The sequence below is a fragment of the Ostrinia nubilalis genome, chromosome 4, assembly GCF_963855985.1.
Source record: "Ostrinia nubilalis chromosome 4, ilOstNubi1.1, whole genome shotgun sequence".
NCBI classification, from domain to species: domain Eukaryota; kingdom Metazoa; phylum Arthropoda; class Insecta; order Lepidoptera; family Crambidae; genus Ostrinia; species Ostrinia nubilalis.
This window is the reverse complement of record NC_087091.1, coordinates 14,014,419-14,027,687: the sequence shown is the minus strand read 5'-3', so window position 1 is coordinate 14,027,687 and position 13,269 is coordinate 14,014,419. Positions and strand designations below refer to the sequence as shown.

Genomic DNA, 13,269 nt, shown 5'->3' with positions numbered 1-13,269 from the left:
CAGAATGGTATCCGGCTCCAATAGTTATGTTTGTAGTGTCATTTGAAAGGTCTTACCAAGACGAACAACATTTACTATGGCCACCAGCCTCAGATCTGGTTGTGTTCGAAGATAAAGATACTTTTTGTGTAACCTAAGTATCATACAGTATGAAGGGGGACGCGCTCAGGGCAGGGCACCGACGAGATGGTCGGACGCGGTGCGGAAGACGGTGGGCGGGAGTTTGCATCGTGCGGTCCACACAGCTTATGACCGCAGTCTGTGGAGGAACACTATCTGTGGTCGCGATCCTCATCAGTGAGGGACCGAGGAAGAAGAAGAATAACTATCATACGTGTCCATCGTATGGTACTTAGGTTATGCGAGGCAGGAAGGGTTTACTGCTCCAGCATCCTTCCTTAACTCTATAATTATTGATGGGGATAATTGTGAAATAAATATTTTTATTTAAAGAAGTACTACCCCCTTATTAATAAAAAGTTACACCTAGGAAGAACCTTGGATTAAAATGACATTTCCATACCAAATGACAATTTAATCCAGAATTCAACTAGGGTGTAACTTTTATTAATAAAGGGGTTAAAGTTTTATTACTTCTTACGGGTTTTATTATGAGTTGCTAAAGCGAATAAACCCACAAGACCCAATAAGTCCACCCACAAGATGGACCGACGACCTCATAAAGGTAGCGGGAAGGCGCTGGATGCAGGCCGCCACCAACAGGCCATTGTGGAAATCATTGGGGGAGGCCTATGTTCAAATGGACGTCCTATGGCTAAAATGATCATGATGATGATGATGAAAGCGAATAAAGGGCTAATAGCTTGGGTAGTTCATCATAGGTATAATCCTTTCCTTTTCAATGCTTCTTTTAGTTATATTAATAGATTGTATTCATAATACATACTCGTATACATGGATGATTGTGTTATACTTTCATTATAATACTTAGTGAAATTACTGCTTTCAAAACGTGAATAAGAACTGGCCCCATAGCAGACAGTTTCCTACATCTAAAGGCCTTTTAAAATATATATTGGTTATGGCTATTGGAGCGGGTACCACTTTCCATACATTTGTGCCCATCATCCTTTACCCGTGGAACGATTAGAGTCAGGTTTTCCTTTTTTACGTACTGGCGTAGATTATGCCGAGCCAGTCTTTATACTCAATCGCAAAGGGCGAGGTGCAAAATTAATTAAAGGTTATATCTGCATATTTATTTGTTTTGTAACACGATGCATTCACTTGGAACTCGTAAGTAGCTTATCAACAGCTGATTATATTTTAGCTTTAAAACGTTTTATGTCTAGACGAGGGAAACCTCAAGAAATATTTTCCGATAATGGAAAAAACTTTGTCGGTGCAGAAAAAGAATTTCCGCTTTATTCTAATATTAATTGTAATAAAATAATCGATTTAGCTGCAAATGATGGTATTACATTTAAATTTATTCCTCCCTATTCTGCTCATTTTGGGGGACTTTGGGAAGCAGGGGTCAAATCGTGTAAGTATCACCTGAGACGCATACTAGGCATAGCTGGGCACCGTTAATCAAATAGTTAACTTCGTTAATCGTTAATCCGTTACTAAAAAAATTAACTTCGTTAAACGTTAAAACGTTACATTTCGGAAGATTTAACGCAAGTTAACGTTAATCGTTAATCCGTTAACATGTGATATTAAGACGAATAAAATACCAATAAATTCGAAAGCTTGTATCCTCTGTAGAATTTATTCCTCTTTTATGTTTGCGCTACAAGCTTTCCAAATTATTTGAACCTTGCATAATATAAATTGTGGATTTTTAACTTCTTAATTAAGAAAATAAAATCTAAAAAAAACATATGATGTACATTACTATAAAAACTACCAACGAAAATTGTTTTGAACGAGATCTAGTAAGTAGTTTTTTTTTTATTACCTCGTAAATCGTAAACCGCTTAGGGTAAGTGCGCTAGTTCTCGTCCAATTATCGGAGTTGCCAACTTTGTGATGCGAAATGAATATCTTAAAATACCCTTACTCATATGTATCATATGTCATTTTGGTCCTTATATAGTCTACTTTACGTTAATATTATATGACAATAAGTAAATACCACGGGTTTTTTTATAAAAAATATTTTATGCAAAAGAGGCGATTTCACTAGTTTTCGTCCAAAAAAATCAGTTTTCGTCCTAGTGTACGCTAGTTTTCGACCACTGTGTAGAAAAAAGGGTACAGTTGAATTATTAACTTAAAACCAATTCTACAATACAGTAACTATGTATTGTGGTATATCATTTGAAAGGTAATTTTGTTAGCTTTCAGATGATATCAAAAAGATATAAATAAGTTGCTTACCTAAATTTAGGGAAATATTGCAATAGATCGAAGGACAAATGGACGAAAACTAATCTACAGGAATAGCTAATTTTGGTTTTCGTCCACCCCAGTGCTTGCTCATGACGTCATGGACGAAAACACAACAACGTTTAAAGCTGTTTTTTGTTTTCGTCCACATCTTTTTAACGGTTTTATGGGTTTATCACTGTTAAAAAGTGGACGTAAACTAAAATGTTTAATGTAATAGCAATAAAGATCATATTGGAAGAAAAAACATTGTATTTTGTAGGTCCATTGAAGTAAAATGATATTTAAAAATATTAACTAGGTGTCAGGGTTTCCGTCCACGTGGACGAAAACCAAAATCTTGCAAAATTGTTATGCTAGTATTAGTCCACTTAATTATCTATGATTTCTATACAAAAACTTTAATAAACCCTTAAAATAGTGTTTATTATGCTAATAATTAGACATACGTGCCAAAAACATTACGTAAAGTAGCTAAAACAGTAATTAAACATACCATGAAAGTTCCCTACCGGCACGTTTTTTTTCTAACTTGACGACGTTTTCCATTCACCTGTGTGCAGCAGCAACTTCCGTAGACTTTTTTGGAGTTATTACTTGTCAAATTACATTTTCATGCAGGCAGAACTGTTACTTAGATATTATAGATTGTAACAAGTCCAAACTTGCACGGAAAGTTAGGTTTGTATTCTAATTTTCCGTATTTGTTTGTGGCAAGTCGGTCAAATGGACGAAAACAGGAGCTGGACGGAAAACCGGCGCAATTACCCTACCTATTACCGCGTAATCTTTCATACAAATAACTTAAATTTTAAAAAAAATAATTAATCAATGGTACGGATCCCTTTGTGCGTGAGTCCGACACGTACTTGGCCGGTTTTTTTTTCGTTTTAGTACAACTGCATTTCAGAATAAAAGCTTGTTTTTAAAAAAGTTTTTTAAATTATAATTTTATTATACAAGACCAATCCAACAAACCCAAACTCGATAAATTTCCTCCGTTTCGTTTAGGAATTCCTATGGCCACCTCCTGACTCCATCATCAGGACCCTGGACATCATCTAGTACTAAAGTGCTCAAAAAGATAAATCCAACGAACCCAAATTCGATGCGATTCCGCCGTTTCATTTAGGAGTTTCTATGGCCGCCTCCTGACTCCATCATCAGACCAGTTCAATGGTACCATAACTGTAGGCGATGTAGGTCGATGGGTGAACGTAGGTGATAAGATGAAATGAAAAGTCTAGGTAGGAATATTGAAAATGCGGTGCGTCCGGGTGTGCGCACAAGTACGTTCGCAGATCACGAGAGTTCGACGACGAGACGACTGGCGGCTCTCGGCCGCGTGTGCGGCGCGGTGAGTTGCTAGAAGCTTCTGACCATAAAAGGATAGAGGCCTCCGGCCAATCAGCGGGCCGCATTGCTAACGGCTAGCTTGGAATGTTCTAGGCGCGCGATAATAATAATTATTAGCAGCGCGCGTAGGTAATATTATTACCTACGCGCGCACCCAAATTCGCTTCTTATTATTTAATGATCCAAAAACACATACACACAGTGTAAGTTCGACATAATGGTCAATAACAGTGTACATTATTATTATTACGATGTAAATATACTCATAGGTTATTAAACATTCATACATATTTAGTTAATAGATCCCAAGCTACGTAAGTTTACTAGTTATTTAAGGATTAAATTAAGGAGAAAATTAAAATTTATTTATTTTGGTAACATAAAAAAAATCTTATGTAGGTAAGTACTTATTTAGTGGCCTTAATGGAATGATGTTTATTCAAAAATTCGTTAAAATACCTCTGCGCTTGCAAAAATCTTTTATTTCAAACGTAGCAACGAAACGAAGCAAAAAAGTTGACCGCGCTAGTGTTGTAACTAAGAACCTCGAGTCTTAAAAGTCTTTGTTTCGAGACTTGAGTTTATTTTTAAGACTTCACATGAATCATTGAGCCTTCCGAGTCCTTTCGAGTATTTTAAGTTCTTTGAGCTAGACTGAATCATGACATGAACTTGAGTTGGTGTATACTAATAGGCAATAATGAGTGATTTCATATCATCATCCGTATGTTATATCCTGATTGAAAATAAAATAAATCGCACAATACAAAATAAATGTAATATCAATCAAATTGCATTAAACGCAAATAATCGAATCAGAAGTATCCATCTAAAGACTGACGATTTTCTTAATCAAAAAGTTAAAACGGTCCAATAAAATAATAAACACACAGTCCTTATTCATTGCTATTTTATTTTCTTCAAACTTTTAATAAGTAAGATTCCAAGACTCGAGTGTCGTATCGTACAACACTAGCCGGCGCAGCAAACGAACTTGTCGCCGCCATTAGACACGTGCCGCCGGCCGCCGGCTAGCGCAATGTACAGTCACCAAAATAAAATTAAGAAATGCAACAAACTTTTTTTTACTATTCAAATTAAAATTGTGTTTATTGTTAAATCATAGATACATAAGATAGGTCATAAATAAATACCAAGTTGGAACGGAAATGATTCGGAAATTTTATTTAACTAATTAGGTACCTACCTACCTCATCTACTTTTCTATTGTAATAGAAATGATGACATTAACGATTAATTTAAGAATGGACTTTGATTTAGGATAATTGGAATATCAATACAAACAAATTGAAGAGTTTTATTTGCTTCAATAGTCTAATTTAATGTTTCTACATAAATTGACTAGGCCATTGAATTACCTTCACAAAACAATAAGTTTGATTAATGTTTAATTATTATCTGTTATAGGATATTTTACCATGAAATACTCAACACCACAATTTAGATTCGAATCAATTGAAATCGAAAGCAAGCAGATAAAATAATAAATAAATAAGTTTATTTTTTGTCGACTGTACGCCTATGCCAACTTTTCGGCTCTTGCTTTGGCGGCGTCGGCGTCTTTGTGTCAACAAAGGGCGTGCGGCTTGTCGGCATTTGTCGGCGCGTGCGCTTTGTTTGATTTAATTCAGTTTTTGACTAGCTTTCTTGTGTGAAGGTGCGTTTTGTAGTGCTCGTGAACTATGACGCACAGGTGCACAAATGCAAATAAATTTACTAAGACGCGCCTTAAAAATCATGGCCTTTGCTGGTTGATTTTTCGATGGTATCGTGAATCCATTTTACTGTGATCAACATAAGATAATAAGGATAGACAACGATATGAGAGTAGGCCTGCAACATTGAAGTGATAGCTCGCCCAATCAGTTGATCAGCTAATCGGCTATCAGCTGTGACGACTGCTGTGAGGCCTGTGAGTTGTTATGACGTGAGTGTAAACAACAAAAAAGTGTGCAGTGGTAGTGATCGTTATGTGTGTTGTGTCTCGTGTTCCTGTGCAGAATGAATACACTACAGCTTTGTTGTGTGAGTAAAAAATACAGCATGTTCCATTATGTAAGACGCAATGAATTTTTATTTTTGCCAGAAAATGTAACTTTGTAAAATCATTATAAAACACATACCTACTGAAAATTTGGTGAACTTGTTCAGTGTACCGTATAGATGCCCCCATTAAACGGAATGTAGCTAGTTTAGAAGGACCCTGTATAGCCTACATTCAGGCACCATCAGTTACATATTCATACAAATGAAAGGCAAATCTAATAAGATAGTAAATTAGTTTCATAAGTAGCCATTTTAATTAATAATATTTAAATCTAGCTAAGTTGTACCTACTCTAGGTGGCCATCGTCAACAATAACATTGCAATGTCATCGTACTTACATAAGTATACCATACAGCTTAATCGGTTGAGAACTGAGGTGGAATTGTGTAAAGCAATCGTAATCATTTGACAGTTCATAACGAACGATAAAGTCAGTTATACAAAGCGTTTGACAGAATAATCGTACGTTATGAACTGTCAAATTATAACGATTGCTTTACACAATTCCACCTCTGGTCTTAAATTCAGTTGTAAATAAATAAAAAAATGCATTTTAATATATCGTTGCGTTAGTGATCTGATTACAAAAACTGTTGCTTTGGGTTCTGGAAGTTCTGGAAGACCGAACGTACTTGTCAGAACGCGTTTTTCAGCGTGCCTGCTGTATCTTTTTGATAAATAGTAGGTACTGGATTAACGATTAACGGACTTAGGATACTTTAACGGAAGTTAACGAGTCCGTTAACAATTTTTAAAGTTAACTTAAAAGTTAATCCGTTAATAGAAATGTTAACTTCGTTAATTAACGATTAACGGATTAACGAGTTAATGCCCAGCTATGATACTAGGCAATGCTAATTTAACATACGAGGAGTTTAGCACGGTATTAGCACAAATCGAAGCCGTCCTGAATTCCCGTCCTTTGTCATGTTTATCCACAGATCCCACCGACTACCTTCCCTTAACTCCATCCCACTTCCTCATTGGCCGCCCCCTGACCGCTCCAGCCGCTGTTGACATCACCGAGGCACAGACTAGACGCCTGACACGCTACGACAGGATCGAACAGCTTCGCCAACACTTCTGGAAGCGCTGGGCCACTGAATACGTCACTGAGCTTCAAATTCGAACCAAGTGGAAGACAAACACAAATGAAATAAAACTGGATAGTCTAGTTTTAATCAAGGACGATCAACAACCACCACTCAAGTGGAGATTAGGAAGAATTGCTGAAATTTTTCCCGGCAAAGATGGAGTTGCACGCGTCGCAAACATTCGAACATCGACTGGAATAGTGAAGCGGGCGTTTTCAAAACTTTGTCCTCTTCCGCTTCCTACAACAAATGAAAATGAAGATTGCATCGCTTCAATTAACAATCAATGAAACTAAACGAAGATCGAAGAACCTACAACCGGACTACATTTTGAAAGTCAATCATGAGCTTTCAAGGCTGGCGGTATGTTAGCGCCATCTATGGGCGCAAGAAAACAACTCATGACGTCAAAGGCGCGGAACCAGAGTGAAGATCGCAGCTAACTTCGCGCCGCTCCGCCCTCCTGTCAACTTAAATCGAACGTTTCTAACACTCGACAATTTGATCTCGTTGCATACAGTCTGTAAACCTGTCACTTTAAATAAACGTTAAAACCGTAATTTCAATAATAATTAGTCATTGAAGAGACCCTTATTCCTACATATATTCGAAAGCCTGAGCTCGAAACATATTAATAAGATGTTACAAACTTGTTTGTTATTATGGAATAAGTACTTGTAAAGAAAATAAATAGTGCCTAGGTTTGTCTTTATTGTAAACTACACAAAATTAATACCTAATTCACAAAAATCTAATTAATGTAAGACGATTACATTAATTGAGATAAGAATGAAATGAAATGTCTGAAATGGACCACTTATTTTAATTAAATATTTCTACCACTTAATAAAGTAGATATTTCGTAAGAAGAATTTTAAAAATAATTTAAATAAAGCTAGAGAATTTACTTTTGGTTACTCAGCACAATTTATAGAGAAGACTCAATAATAAAATTGTAACTCGCGAGATAATAACAAGATTAAAGTAATCCATCGAAAATCCTGATGATTGTAATTAATTACCAGGGTTCGAAAATATCCGATATATATCGGATATATATCATAAATATCCGATATTTATGATATTTATCAGATATATATCTGATATATATCATAAGAATATTTTCGAACCCTAGGTTCGAAAATATCCGATATATATCCGATATTTATGATATATATCCGATATATATCGGATATATATCATAATATCAGATATATATCCGATATATATCGGATATATATCATAAGGATATTTTCGAACCCTGTTAATTACCCATGCCCTAAAAATATTACCCTTATCCCATTAAGAAATCAAACAACGGGTTCAAGAAACCCGATATTTCTGCAAATGCTATCCGGACCGGGGTAAGCCCTCCCGGCTTCTCTGCGAATCTATCTATACCCGGCTATCATTCGGCCTTAAGGTCTATAGTGATGTACACATTGATGTATCAGTTACTATTGTCGACAGGTTCAACGCAGAAAATTATGATGATTTTTAAATAGAGTCGAACACACTATTCTTCTTCTTTTCGCGTCGACAACAAACCTACACAGTGTCAGCCCAAAACTCCGCCACAAGAGTGGCGTTGTCAGCAGCATTCATCAAATCCTCTGGAGCAGTAATTGCTCGGGCACTCAGGGCACGACATCAGGTGCTTTATCGACTGGGGAGCAAAACCGCACCTGCACTCCATGTTTAAGCCATCCAAGAATCCCCACCTGACCAGATTGTCCTTACTACGGCCAACCTGCGTCTGAAGTCTATTTAGAGACTTCCAGGTAAGCCAGGGGTAACACACTGTTAAGATTACAGTAATTGAATAAACCTACATAAATAATACGAGGCCCTATCTGCACAAATGGTTCACTAAACATTTTCTGTGTGTGCATTCTTGGGAAATTAAAATAAGGAGAATGTTCTGAATGAGATGGATGGCAGTGACAGTTGCGATAACCACTGTCCTTGATAATTTGCAATACTTTAGAACAGTATGAAATGTTATAAATCAAAAACTCTGCAGGACTCGATATCGACACCTTCACATCCATCGATAAGATGAACTCGACTTTTCGAAGGATTAACTACATCACTGTCTGCTGATTAATCACATATCAGTTAACAGTGTCGGCTTCCTAATCCTAAGTGGGGGATGTGATCATGTGTTGATTTCCTCAGCCGTTATCCAGCGACTTGGAAAATTAGGAGAGAGGAATAACGGCCATTGCTGCATTGCAGTGGCGTAGCGTACCTTATAAGGGGCCCCATAATTTAATTGGGGACTCTTATATCTATAATTCTATAAATTCTATTAAACCAAACAGGGCATCTGATCTAAACAAAGTCAGTGGCCTAAAAAGCGTCAAATGCAACACATCCCTTTAAATAACTTCTAAATCGGGGCTAAATTTTGATGAGGCGCTTCCAATATTTCATCCAGAATAAAAAAAAAAAGTTTAATATGTATTGGTTTATTTAGAAGTTAACAAGTCACAGCTACCTTAAAATGAATTTGGCACACCTTTGAGAGGCAGAATGAGCTGGCAAATAAATCAAATATATGTAAAACATGGGCAAAAACAACGTTACTTTCCAGTCCTCCTATTACGTTGTGGGGCGCCTAGGCAGTTGTCTACTCTGCCTTAATCCGTACCTGAAGGCCCCTGTAGCCTCGTAGTAAGGCCTGTTAGCGTGGGGGCCCCTGTAGTCCGGGGGCCCTGTAGTCCGGGGGCCCCTGTAGTCCAGGGGCCCCTGTAGTCCGGGGGGCCCTGTAGTCCGGTGGCCTCTGTAATCCGGGGGCCCCTGTAGTCCGGGGGCCCCTATAGTCCGGGAGCCTCTGTAGTCCGGGGGCCACTGTAGTCCGGGGGGCCATGTAGTCCGGGGGCCCCTGTATTCCGGGGGCCCCGTATCATTGATACGGCGGTAGCTACACCCCTGGACCACCGTAAAGACTTTTATTCTGTAAACGCCACTCTTCGTTGCCATGTCTTTAGAACTGATAAAGCTACGCTAATCACTCCATTAAGCTGCTTCCTTCTGTTTTGGATTAGACGATTTGTTGAAATAAGCCCGTGTTTTGTTTCAAGTAGGGTTTAATTAGATAGGTATTAACTTTCAAGATTTGGCAAGTAGCAACGGCAAAATGGAAAGAATAGAGTCAACAATACTTTTAAAGGCACAGAATACTGTAATATTGTAACGCCCCTGGGACTGCGGGTGTCTATGGGCGACGGTAATCACTTACCATTAGGTGATCCGTCTGCTTGTTTGCCTCCTGTCACATAAAAAAACAACAGAACATACCTCTTTCTATGTTGTGTTCACGGGCATATTACTTTAAAGTAAAGGTGGGAAAGAAATATCTAAAACTACGTAATATCGTAAATTTATTATGATGATAAGATCTCTCTCTATCTCTCTATTTCTCTACATCTTTTCACATTAATACTGGGAGTTCTTTAATGACAGTACACAAACTTATTTATTTATTGAAGATTGATTAGTAATCCCAATCGATCCCAAGCTAAGCTGCCGTTATCTCGGCGGACCAAATTACAGGCTTAACAAAATCAAATTAAGACAAACAAAACGGGGTGTAATGTTCATCTTCGGAAGTTTAATGAATTCCCGCGGAGAAATGTACCGAGCAATCAATCAATGTGGGCTTTTGATTACATCTTTTGAACCTGCTGGCTGCAGCCTCAGGGTGCAAGGGGGAAGTGTGCAGAAGGACCAGTTTCCATTTCATGTTAAAGCTGTTTTGATAACTGTTATGTAGCTACAAATAACGATGAATCTTATAAAGCTATCACACCTGGAGGATTTCTTTGTAGGGCGTTTAAACTGAAACGTGACCTATGACGTAAGGAAGGAGATGAAAGACTTGAGATGTAGTTAGTTTTGGAAAAGAATTAAAAAAATAGGATGGATGGAACGGAAGAAGAACGGCGTGTTGAAAATTATTATTATGAATGAACTTAAAAAGGATAGTTATTATAAAAAGGCCTATTGCGTCTGTTTGACTTTGAACTCTATCCTGATTTAGAATTAAATTGAATAATTTTATTTGATCCAAATCTAACAATTAGTAAAATCGGGACGTTTAAACCATGGACTAAATTAAATAATAATATTCAGTATTATTTCACTCTGGGGAACTACTGATAGGATTTCTAATATGACTTTCGAGAAAATTTAGCGAAAGAGAGGTTATTTTGGAACTGGAAGTTATTTATGGACGTTTATGTAATTTGGGTCTGTATTCTGAAAGAAGTAAATATTGAATTTATGTATTTGGTTTGGAATTAACTTCTTTTGTTTGCTCAATGGAAATATTACTCCATTTATTCTATGCTCTGATTTAATGTACGAATATTTCAAAGTAAACTCGATCGGTTTAATGTCAAATAGCACAAGATTCAATGATCTCTTATTACTTTCTGTTTACTTCGATACCTAATCTTGCTCTCCATACATATTCCTATGTAAATAAGTTTGTTGGTGATATCAAACAAAACTAGAAAAAATATGCTCATAATTCGATAAAAATCTACCTATACTCGTACTATTATTGATCGGGGATATACTTAGTCATTATCTTCATTGCCATTACACATTGTCAATGTCGCGGCTCGTTTGCTAAAGCACATCTGAGATAAACAGTATATCTTACAAGTGGGTCAGTGGTAAGAAAGACTTCGTTACGCAATAACAATGGCCCAACAAAGTGGTGTATGGTTGGGCGGCGGAGCGCGACGCTCGCTCTCGCGACCACTCCGTCTCACAGCTGTCTACCGCAGGCCACCTAATTATGTTATTATGGATTGTTTGATCCAACTATGCAAAAGATTGGGCCAAATCTGGCATTCACTAGTTGAGTTCACTCTCGCGACCACTCCGTCTCAGAGCTGTCTAGTGTCTACTGAAGGCCACCTAGACATATTTATGTTAATATGGATTGTTTGATCCAACTATGCAAAAGATTGGGCCAAATCTGGCATTCACTAGTTGAGTTCACTCTCGCGACCACTTCGTCTCAGAGCTGTCTACCGAAGGCCACCTTGTAGGCACAATAAAATTATTGCGTTAATAGATTGTATGATCCAACTATGCAAAAGATTGGTCCAAATCTGTCATTCTATGGTTGTGTTCGCTTTCGCGACCACTCCGTCTCATAGCTGTCTGTGTACTGTACTTAAGGCCACTATGAAGACATGTAATTAAATGTGAGATAGTACGTAGATTTTTTGATCAAACTATCAAAACGTTTGGGCCAAATCTGGCATTCTATGGTTGAGTTCGCTCTCGCGAGCACCGCTTCTTCTCAGAGCTGTCTACCGAAGTTCGAAGTCCACCTTGTTTGCATGTTAAGTGATTGTTTGATCCAACGAATAACAAAATTGGGCCAAATAAGGCCGTTCACTGGCTGTGTTTTTGTTAGCGGTAGTGCTGAAGATTGAAGATCCTGCAGCGGTAAGAACGACACGCGGGATAATTCCTGTATCAGAATAGTTACCTTGTGTCATAATAAGCGAATCGTGTAATATAAACCGACTAGACAGAGACTAGACACATACTACTACGTAACGTATTCAAATCGTTGGTAAAAATTATAGTGTATGACTTTACATACGGGGTCAGGTTAAGTTCGATTCGAGTGACTCATATTCGAGGTCTAAACAGCGCGAAAACCTTGAATGATACAATCGACAAATCGCCATCCATCATAGAAGAGCACATGTATAATATTTTGACTGCATTTAAATCTATAGCAAAGCATTCATCATTAACAATAGCACAGGCACTCGCCAGTTCACTTGCCTGGCTAATGAGTCCCCAAAATAGGAGTATTACAGTGACAATGGCGATAATTGGGGGGGCGCGTGCACCGTCATAATAGCATCGATCCAGTCTGAGCTTTGGAGGTATGACAGTGAATGTGAAGGGTGTGTAAGGTGTTTAATTACCCTCACTTTTGTTGGCGTTGTTTTTGGAGTAACTTCTGTAAGCGGCTTTTTAATTTTTTAGTTTGTACAATGACTAAAAAAACCTCATTTAGTCCCTGAGTTTGTTTGGATTTTTAGTAACTTTGAAACCATTCTATCAGTCGAATCGAAACCTACCTACCTATCTGTGCCTCTACCATGAGTTTACCTACCGAGCATCTCGCTATCGAGGGCGTAAAAAAATGTATGGCAAATTGTACAGCGCCTCTAGCGGTTAGTAGCTGAACCGCAGCAAAACTAAAAACACTACCATGAGTTCATCTCAAATCGTTAGGTAAAAAACCTATCTAAATGAATACGATAGCGACTAAAGTTTTTATTAAGTTTCATACAAATAACTTACCATGAGTTGCAATTTTCAAAGATGTCATCGAAAAATACCTTAGCTGTC

The 13,269-nt window shown here is 37.7% G+C and overlaps 1 long non-coding RNA gene across 1 annotated transcript in view; it reads right to left on the bottom strand.

The window, feature by feature from the left end:
• Window positions 1-13,269, bottom strand: part of LOC135071231 (uncharacterized) — a 188,706-nt gene that overhangs the window by 73,037 nt on the left and 102,400 nt on the right. The window lies entirely within an intron of this gene.